The following is a 10,984-nucleotide window of genomic DNA, read 5'->3' on the forward strand; positions in this document are numbered from 1 at the left end:
TGGACGTTCCACCGTGCGCTTACTAGTGGAAAGTTCACTAACTTAATTGTCCGACCTTTCGTGTTTGTGTGTGTGTAATTTTAGAATGCAAAGTTACCCTAAAAGTAATGTGGTCAAACCCCCATCCAACACATTGCGAACAATGATCCTTTTTGCCGTCTCAGAGTTGTCCGTCCTATTGTTAAAGTCTTTGGCTTCTGTTCATCTCTCCTGATGTAACATCAACAAGGACTCAGCCCTCCATGTGACACCCCTTTGGATGCTTGTTTTCCCTTCCTATCTGTCATCCTGCCATAGTGCGTCGGTCGTGCAGGTAAGAAAACTGGATTAAAATGTTCATTGTCTTAGTTAACATTTACCTTTGATACCGTGATTCATAAATTGAGTAAATATCACTGGGTTTTTCTGGTCCTGCCTCACGTGATAACTTCCAGATTAATCCAACCCTTTTAAATGGATCATATTCCTTAAAGCTCGTTACTTTAAGCTTTTCTCTAATTCATCTTTCTTGGTATGTCAGAATTCAAATGGGAGAAGGTGTTGAAAATCGAATTCGCTGCATGGGGCCAGTCAGAAAGCTGGCTCTGCACACCACCATTGGCAGCGCTGAGGATGGTGCCTGGGACTCCATGGTGATGAGAGAATTGTGTAAGTAAATGAATTAAATGCTCTCGGTATGTTGAGGTTTCTTCTTCAAACTCCTAGAATCTTGCCTGCTTAGAACTAACAATACTTCTCCGCTCTCCGTAGGAAAAGTTGAGCAGAGAGGGTCACGGACATGGCAGCCATTAGGATGGAAAAGCTGACAGCATGCCTGCAGGTCTGATGTGTGGCCCTATGAGTGTGCGTGCAGCCAAAGAAGAGAAATCCAAAAAGCAGCTGGTGACCAGAGCAGCTCCCCATATATACTGCACCACCTCTCCAGTCTAAATATGTTGAAGAGAAGCCTGGTCATTTGCAAACGGACTTTGCTTCCATCCGCACTACAACTGGTCGTTATATTGGCTGGTGCAAGGGTGTTTATGTCTTTGTGAAAAATGGGATAATTGGATACAGTACAATTTGGAAAAGATACGTATGTTTATCTGAAGAATCCACCACAAGATTTTCTTCCGAAAATTGGAGTGATGACAGTTTCAGGATTGGCAGGCTTGGTTTCAGCAAGATAAGGTTCTAGATTTAAGAAAATTGTTTATCAACTGGGACTGGCCACTTTAGGAGAAACTGTTTGTTACCCAGTTCAGTCAGTAATAATTGCAAAGGTAACTGGGGAAAAAGCATATGCTACAAGCCAGCAAATTTATGAAGCAGTTAAATCATTGTGGACAAAAAACAACAAAAAACAGTCACTTCCTGAACCTAAAGAAAAATCTAAGCTAGGAAGCTCTGCTGAAATAGAAATACCTGCAAAAACAACACAAGACCTGAAATACCCAGGGATTTTGCCAACAGAACTCAGCTCTGCAACAAAGACCAAATCAGAATCCACCACAGGTGCTACACAGTGTGTGCCTGACCCCAAGCTCATGGATCACGCAGTCCCATCCAGAAGATGCAGATATGTACAGCACCAGAAGCTGACATCGCCTGCATAGAGTGCTACACGATGTGGGAAGCTGCAAATGATGATGAAAAAAATCATGTAATTGGTAACTCTGTTGCATAGAGTATAATGTAAAGCAAGTTTTCCCCTAATCTCCTAATGTATAGTTTGACCAATCACTTAAGTGATTAAATCACAAACAATGAATATAATCCAAACTATATCAAATGATTGGTGAAGAGGCAGAGGTAGTAATATTAGGATAGATTTGATAACTTTTAAGGGTGTTTATAAAAAAAAATAGAGTAAATATATGAACATTTATGAGACTACAATCTGAAAAAATATGTATGTGTATCTATAAATACTTATACATATACACATAAATATTTGCTTTAGCTTTTTGTAATTAATGTCAGCTGAAAAGAATGGTGTGTGGTGGGATGTGTTCCCTACCACCCCCCTTTGTTTTCATTTTCCAGAGCTGGAATAAAATATCCATATTTTATGACAAAAACTAACAAACAAAAACTAACAATTGCTTTGATTTGTAAAGGAAGTGAATGTACCGGGCGCTCTACTAAACACTTCACATACCTGTTTTCATCTATCGCTGTGGTTTGTCTGGCGACTTAGCTTCGTGATCAACAGCAAAAGCTCTGGAGTCAAGCTGTCTGGGTTTGAATTCCTGCTACAGTCCCTGTGTGTCCTTGGATAAGTTACTTGAGTTCTCTGTGTCTCAGCACCCTGATCTGTAAAATGGGGACACTGTCCGCTTCTGCTGACGAATCAGCTCCTGTGATGAGGAGCGTGATCCCTTCCTGAGCAGCCCTTCCCATTTGGGGCCGTCCTTGTAGCACACATTTTTGGTGCTCAGCTCAAATCCCCAGGGGTCGTTCTTCTTACCATTCTGCATCCCCCCGCCCATCCTCACTGTGCATTTGATCTAATAGCCCCGGCCTGCAACTCTTGTTTTGGTACTACCTTGCTTTGCCTACCTGGAGACAAAGCACCTGGGAGCTCGTGACCTGTCCAGTAGCCCTGAGCCAGAAACCACCAGGTGCAGGAACATGGGAACACTCTGGGTGAGACGCACCCCCAGCGCCCCCATGGGACCAGGCCGAGGCTGCCACTTCTCCGGGCTTCTTCCACTCCCCCGTCCTGCTTCCCCTGTACCTTGTCCAGTTTCTCCGCTAGCACTTAAAACAGTCACCGCCCAGGGTCTGCTGCTGGGATCCCGGAAGTGTCTCTTCTGTTGAGACATACCTGTGACCCTACAAAGCCACAGTGGTGTCCTTTTAGGCGTACACAGAAAGGACCTCTTCTCTTAGGTGTGCCAGCAACGCTGTGAAGAGGGCCCTGTGTTCCCCAGCTCTCCTAAAGCTAAGTCCTCAGATTTCCTCCTGTGTTACAGGTCGGTGATATTTCTGCACTGTTGATCGGCCTCTGCTGCTGCTGTGAGGATGCTGTTTGTTTCCTCACTGTTATCACACACCTGGAGACTGGAGCTCGTGTTTGATCTCTGGGCACACGGATGTACAGGGCCCGGCTCTGACTCTCTGGGCCGCTCCTTTGAACTTGGGAATATGTGTTACTCATGCGTGGGAAGGATTCTGAGTCTCATTCCCTTATCTGTGAAGTGAGGAAAATCATAATCCCCATCTCGCTGACCTCAATGTTTCTTCCTTCTCACTTGTTAATGCCTACTTTTCCTTTCAAACTCAGCTCTGGTCCCTCTGGTCACAAGATTCTCCTAAATGTACAGGTTGGGGTAGGAACCCATCCTGGTTTCCCACCACACCGTGGGCGGTCTCCCTATCCGCCCTAAAGACCCAGCTTTCTGTGGCCATGCGTCCCCCTTCTCCGCAGGGGCTGTGTATAGTCTCGCTGAAGGTAGAACTGCCTCACGCATTTCTGGCTCTTCTTTGTCTTGTCCAGCTTCTGATCCATCGTAGGTACTCAGCACAGACTTGTTGAAAGAATGCAAACGCTAAGGCTGCTTAGTCACAAGAAATGTTTGCTTCCTCGGGCAAATATTTATTATAACATTCTGCCTTTTTTGAAATGAGCTAACATAAGGAGTTGTTTTCTAGATGCTTTACAGTCGAAGCATCAGGTCCTATGTAGTTCTTCTTCTTATGACTGCCACCAGCTTGTAGGATTCTTACATGAACTCATTGTAGGAGTGTGGCAGCCTTATAAGCAAAGGATTTATGAACGAAGGAGAGTGTATTGGTCTGGCACGTGTCTCACAGCAATCATTCACTGAAAATGCTGGAGGCTGATTAAAATAGCATCCAAATAGCTTGTTGAGGTGTTGTACTTGCTACGAAAGAAATGCTGCATCTTCCCACCCACTCTGAGTCCCTTAGGTTACATAATATGTGTGGTGATTAACAAAGAATTATGCCCAGGACGTCTAGGCAGGGTGGTGGGGTTACAACCTTCTTCCAACCTGGGAGCAAATCTTGGTGAGATGCATTCCACGGAGTTTATGACAATCACATGGTTAGGACAGTGTGGCAGCAACACAGAACACCGCTTTTCGGCCCTATAATGAATCCCGGGCATTTTTAATGGTTTCCTGTAGACTTTGCAGCAAGGATTCTCTTCATGTTTGCATGCCTGATGTTCAAAATCTTACCCGATTTGTGCTCAACACTTAGAATTTTTAGTAGGAAAAAATAACTGATTTAGGAGACCAGGCCTTGGATTCTAGCTTGGCTTCTAGAATGTGCAGTGACCTCAGGCAAGCTTCAGGGCTTATCTTAGCCTCAGTTTCCTAGTGTGGGAAATTGAGGTACCAGTAATACCTACTGCAAAGACCACCGTGAGGACTCGGATAATATTTAGGAAGAGCTTTGATGCCATCAGGGTGCTGGCAAAGGTGTAGGCCTTTTCTTACTCCTCTGATGACGTCTTCTCCGCATTCCATCTCTGTGCTCACCCTTGACATGTGACCACTCATGGATTTACTCAGAAGGAGATCGATCCCCTTCTATGGAGGCTGCGGGCTCTTCCCGTTCCCACACTGGGTGGCAGGACGGCCTCAGCTCCAGTGGGCACCCCAGGGCTCCTGCTTCCTCCCACCCCGTTATGGTTTCGTGCCCACCGGCTCGCTCTGCACTTCGGTCCCCACACCAGCACCCCCTTCTCTGGGCCAGCATCGCCTCCGGCTGTGGAGACTGATTTGCCTTAGCACGTGACACCCTCTGTAGAGCGTCTGAAAACACCTCCCGTGCTAGCAGCCTGTGATCAGCTGCCAGGGAGTGCAGAGCACATACCTCCTCAGTGCTCCTCTTCTCCAATCAGGACTGTTTGGACCTGTCACCTGCGCTATTAGCAGCATTGCCTTGTGGAATTAAACTAAGGTTACGCCCCGCAGTATTTTCCTTGGTATTTTCTCCCTCAGTTTCCTCCCCTTTCCTTTTCCCTTTCTCTACAACTCTAATGATTTTTCCAAGCAACAAACCTAATATATCGCTTTCACACAAATCCTGCAGTCAGGTCTGCTTCTAGAGAGAACTCCCTAAGACAGCTGTGAATATTTTAGCTAATATGAAAGAATGGCTCAGGCTACTGCTTCACACACACACACACACACACACACACACACACACACACACGGATGACTATAAATTCTTCTGGTAAGAGGAACAGAAACGCCACTGAGGGAATGACCTTGTTGGAAACAGCTCATTTATGTTTCTGGTTTAATCTTCTCAAAAATCCTGAAAGATAGGTAAAGTAGTTACCACTTTAGAGATGAGGAAGCTCAGAGAAGCTAGTCACTTACCCCAAGTCATACATCTTGGAAGAATTTTGGCTCAAATGTGAACCCAAGTAGGGGTGGTAGGCAGACCTCTATGGTGATCCCTGCATTGTCTACCTGCCCTGAGCTCCACAGGACACAAATCATGGTCTCTTTTGCTCATTACAACTGAAGCTCCTAAGACGGTATCTGAACCATGGTGTGTGCTCAGTAAATATTTACGGAATGAAATCGCAAGAGTCATTGGTATAAAAGGCATGTGGGGACACAGGAAATGGTATAAAGAATATATTTCTGTTAAGATACAACCTCCAGAAAGTCTCCTCTGGATTTTTGTTCTGTCTCTGGGCCAAAACTATTTGTGTTCTATTACTGTGTAACAAATGATTACAAACAGCGGTTAAAGCAAGACGTTTATTATTGCTTGGATTCTGTTGGTTTGGAGACTGGGCATGGCTACCTGGGTTCTCTACTTCATAGTCTCTCTAGGCTGAATTGCATGGGTCAAGGTCTGAGGTCCATGGGCTGCTCCCAGCTCCCTGACATGTGACCCACTTCACAGGCCATTAGCAACGCGGCCGCTGGCTTCTTCAAGGTCAGCGGGACTGGTCTAGGTCCACCACAAGTACACTGCTTTTACATGTTGCCAGGCCTGCTCTCCACTCTGCCACACACACTGGAATAATCCAGAGGTTCCTATCTCTATCCACGTCCATACTGAGTGTTCTCTGTATAGCCCTGTCATGAGAAGTAATAATAGGTAATGATTTGGACCTTTGGCCCCTTCTCCTTAGGTGGTGAGAGGTGTGCCTAAAACTCCCAGATGTTGCAGTTGGACAAACCTGCCTTGAAACTTGGTCCCATGTCTTGCTATTTGTGTAAACTTGGGGAAATTACCTAACCTCTCCGAGCCCAAAAAGCAAAGTTGGAATAACTGTGTATTGAAAAAGGATGGAATAAGGTTTACTTACATGGAGATGTTAGGTTCCGTATGGTGTTCTGTGATTCCAGGTAGAGAGTACATTCACAACAAAACTATTAAGTTGGGAATAATAGAACATTGCAGGAAATAAAGATTCAAGGTAGAGGCTAGATCCTTCCAAATTCTGAATACCAGGATCAAAGATTCCCAAAGCGTGTTTATGGCAATACAAGGTCAAAAAAATACTGATATAATAGTGCCAGCAGAATGATAGGGCCAGTTGGGAAACACTGGGGTAAAGTCTAATGCTTGCCTTACTGCATGGTTTCTTAACACCTTCCCAAATCTTTCAAAACGCGTTGTGATCTAGAAAACAGGAGGATGTGTTCTGCAACTTTCCCAAACATATTCTTCACTGATTTTTTTTTTTTTTTTTCTTTCGGAGAGCGTATTCCATAACTAGCAACATAGAACCCAGGTTGTTTAATGGAAAGACTTTCAAGAACTTTGAGCCGCAGTATGAAATGTTAGGCCAGGGTAGGATTTCCTGGAAACATTGCCTGTTGGCTGTCCCTCTGTTCTTTTCTGCTGACAACTGGTTTGCTCCCTTCTATGCAGGACAGTTCTTTAGATCCAGGATGACAGCTCTGGTTTCCTGCCTCAGCCTTTTTGTGTCCATGCTAAGTGTCTCCAGATCTGTGAGCTTTCTCTCATGAGTTCGCCTGTTTGCATTCCTCTTACCATCTGGTGGTCAGAAGTGAATTAGAATTCTCGGTGCATTTTGGCACAAACAAGAAACAGTGGGCCCAGTTTCCTTACATATCAAGTGAGGTGTGTAGACGGGACTGCTTTCCCTTTTCTTTAGTCTTAATTACATAACAGTTATGGAAAACTTAGCTGTTTTCCATTCGTTGTCAGCCACGAAATCTGGAACTTTTTTCTTACGAAAAAAAACCCCAAAACCAAAACCAAAAAAAAAAAAAAAAAAAAAAAAAGCAAAACTCCACTAATTTCCTTCCTTAAAAGCTCAAAGGCCTGGAATGTTTTAGGCACAAGGACATTACTGCATAGGGGAAGTGGGGGAGAGGAAGGCAAATGAATTTTGTGCTTTACACCAAAGCCAGGCTTTTTCTGGTTTTACTAATGGAGGGTGATTATAGAACAATTTAATGTCAGAAAGGTTTGAAAGCCATTATGCTTCTTAGCAGATCTTAAAGCTTTCCTGCTTAATGACTAGTGCCTTGGTAAAGTGAGTGTACACACACACGCGCGCACACACACATGAATGCAACAGTAAAAAGTTGACTCCGCTATTATTTGTCATGTCTAACACAGCTCCTATATTGTTGTCAGACTGTGCTAAGAATGCAGTGCATCCTTTAGCAGTTCTCAGACACGCTGGCATAAAATACAAAGATGATCCAATTATACTTTCTGCAACCGCTTTTTAGTCTGCTAATGCTTACAAATTAAGCGCACCCTGTCACTGCCTACAGGAGATCGTAGAGTCTCCAACCTCGTGAATTTCAGTGTGTGCTTTGCAGAAATGCAGAAACCAGTGCAAAGGCAGGGAGCTGGCACACTGTAATCCCTGTCTAGTCGGTATGAAAATCTGTGCGCAAATGCAGGACGGAGTCAGCTGTGGAGTCAGGGGGCGGCAGGAGTTTGGCCGCACCAGGTCACGGGCAGAGCTTCATGGACCTGCCGTATTCAATATGCAATTGCTTTCCTGGTTGGAAAACGTGTACGTGCTCAGCTCACTTTGATCAGCACTGTTTGGCTTTTAAAAACTTTCAGGACTGAATTGCCATCTCCATTGCTTCATGAGATCTGTTTTAACAGGCAGCCTCCAGAGAGCCATGCATTCTGACTGTGAATACGGAAGCTGAAAGGGACATCATAGATTGCCTGTCTCCCCTCTCGAGACCCCCGGTCACTGGGCTCACACACCCAGCTTGGCTCCCGTCAGCCTGTCCCTCTGGCTGGCTCCTGGGTACTCTTATAAGTCAGCCGTTTATGTTTGAAAACTTTCAAACACTCTTCAGATATCAGAAAACGTCTTATCAGTCCCATCCATTACGTCTTTTTTCTTTGGGCTAAACATCAACAGATCATTTATTCCTCAAACACAGCTCAGTTCTCAGGGCTCTCTTGTGCACATACCAGCCAGGCAGCCGCTCTCCTCTGTCCAGCAATGGGGACACCACGTACCACTCCCCTCCTGCAGGACCCCCACATCCCAGCGGTGCTCCATGAAGCTATTAACCTTCTCACCCATGAGCCACACCGGAAGCTCTCGCAGATGGGAGCACTGATGCAACCATCCCTCCAGGTTACCTTCGAGGGACTTCTGTGAAATCTACTCACTCCACCCTGCACTCATGCAGCTGCGTTTCTGAATCCAAGTTCATGTCTCTACATTTTCTCCTGCCAGGAAGTGACTTTCAGCATATTTTTCAAGCCCGTCTGGATCTTTCTGAGTGCTCTTACTGAGTTCCCATGTATTTAAGATTCTGCTCACACATGCATCAGGCCCAATTTGACAAGCATCTTCTGCGTCTTCCTCTGAGATGTCTAAGAAACATGTCGACTTCTGATTTAGTGAGTGACGAAGGCCTTTATGAAATAGATGATGTCTTTCGATGGGTTGGACATGCACTGAAAGTCTGGAGTACAAAATGCTTTGCCGTGAAACTAGTGGAAATGAGAACATAAAGCCCAAATCCTCACGGACACCATTTTGTGGCCAGCACTTTAGGTCTGGCTGCCTAGGTAGGATCACTCACTGCTCTGATTCCAGAAGGCGGGTGTTCTCATCCAGACTTTTCCGCTTTCCATCTATGGCTTTGGGCAAGGCAGAATCTTTGGATCCCACCTTCTCTCCTCCCTCTATTGCGTGTGGGTGACAACACTTGTCTGACTTCTCTGAAAAGTTGAGTGAGTGAAAAGCATAATCCGTATGTCAATCTTCAGATGCGTGTATTCAGAAATTGCTGTTAAGAGATAATGTGAGTTGGCTTCCATATCGTGATGTGCAGAAACTTAACTGTTGGGAGGCTTTAGCACGCTTGTCTTTGGAAATCCCTAGGTTTTCTATTTGTTGAGGTTTGCGTTTGTGCATCTACTTTTGGGCCATTTTGATCGTGGGCTGTTTCGGTGACTAGTTGACCTGCCAGTTAGAGTTCTTATGTCAGCACTTTCTGCGTTAAGATTTCTGTTATGGGCAATGGGTCAACTGGCAAGATGGTATCAGACCAAGGCCCACAAGTTCATGGTGACAAGGTGACATGGGGACTTTCACCTAGTGTTGTTTAGAGAGATCATTCAATGCATAAAACCCCAGACAGCACCATGAAATGGGGAGTCCAGCTTTGGGACCACTCAGGTTGTATTAGTGAGGGTGCTCCTAAAAATGAGCACCACACAACTACGTCTAATCCTCACTGCCCTTGACCAGGGCGCCCACCATGCCATGTTCTGAATGGATCTAAACAGGAGCTTGCGTCACCATGGCAAGGACACTATAAGAATTTTCTGAGTTTCTGGGGCTCAGAAAACTCATTTTCAAAACCGGGCTGGTGGGTGAGCTGGCTCTCTTGAGCGGTGACCTGTGCTGATGAGGGAGGTTGGCGCCATAAGTGAATTGATCATGTTCTCTGGAGATTTCCATGGAAATGTTGAGGCCCAGTAAGGGAGGCTCAGCTTCTGAAACACCACAGCCAACTGTACGTCTCTGGGGATGTTGGCGTGGTGGGGGTGGGGGTGGGGTAGGGACTGTCTGTTCCGCTACCTGTTCCGCAGCCTCTCCTCAGAGTTATCTTTCCCTCTCAGCCTTTTTAGGGTGCTAAGAGGCATAAATAAGGCGGGCATCATGTTAGTGGGGCTCCCGTGACCCAGATACATGCTGTATGTTCATTATTGCCCTGACCTGCCCTGCCATGCTGTGAGGTTGGCATTGTCTCCGTGTGCAGCTCAGGCCGCTGGGCTGAGAAGGCCAGCTCACCTGTCTGGGTGATGTAGCCTGTGGGATCCTCATCTGCTGCGTGGCAACAGCACAGAGAAGCAAACATGGTCCCACTGCTCTCATCCCTCTGTGTGCTTTCAAAGGTAGGAGCAGCTTTGAGCAATGGAATGTGATGGAAATGGTGTCTCGCCGAGCCTAGCCAGGGCCCAGAGAGGCCTGGAAGCCTCTGCTCTGGGGAATCCTGGGCTAACATGAAAGAACCACTGACCTCCCTGAGTCCATTCAACCTGCAGAGCTGAAGAAAATAATAAATCATTGTTGTTTGAGGCCACCAAGTATGGGAGTGGTTCGTTATATAATAATAGGGACCTATATGCATCAGGGACCTAGGCATCTTTTCCTCTCTGGGCCAGTGTTTGAATTGGGATGTCAAGTATTGTGTGCGTGTGACTGTGCACGTATGGTTTAGCCTCTCTGGGTCTTGGATTTCTGTTGTGTAACGAGCGTGTTGGACTAGATGAAGAATGGTAACACCATGTACAGGAACGCCTCTCCTGCCTCCTTCTCCCGTGCCAGACACATTGCTCTCTGGTCATGCTAGTCTGTCTTGGTGAGTTCAGCTTGGGCACCAGAATCCTACTCAGCACAAAGTTCCAGAGAAAAGGAAGCATCAGCACCATTTACTTGTAAGGAGTTGGTATTGGACATGGGCTCTGTCAACCCCTGATTAGATAATTTCTAGGCTTCTTTCCAATTCTTTTGTTCCTGAATTCATGTTCGGCA

The 10,984-nt window shown here is 45.8% G+C and overlaps 1 pseudogene; it reads left to right on the forward strand.

Moving 5' to 3' along the window:
• Positions 1–778: 778 nt before the first annotated feature.
• Positions 779–2,026, forward strand: LOC109461405 (MICOS complex subunit MIC27 pseudogene; annotated as a pseudogene).
• Positions 2,027–10,984: the final 8,958 nt, after the last annotated feature.

This window comes from Rhinolophus sinicus, chromosome 2 (genome assembly GCF_057876585.1).
Source record: "Rhinolophus sinicus isolate RSI-liver-muscle chromosome 2, RSI-T2T, whole genome shotgun sequence".
NCBI lineage: Eukaryota > Metazoa > Chordata > Mammalia > Chiroptera > Rhinolophidae > Rhinolophus > Rhinolophus sinicus.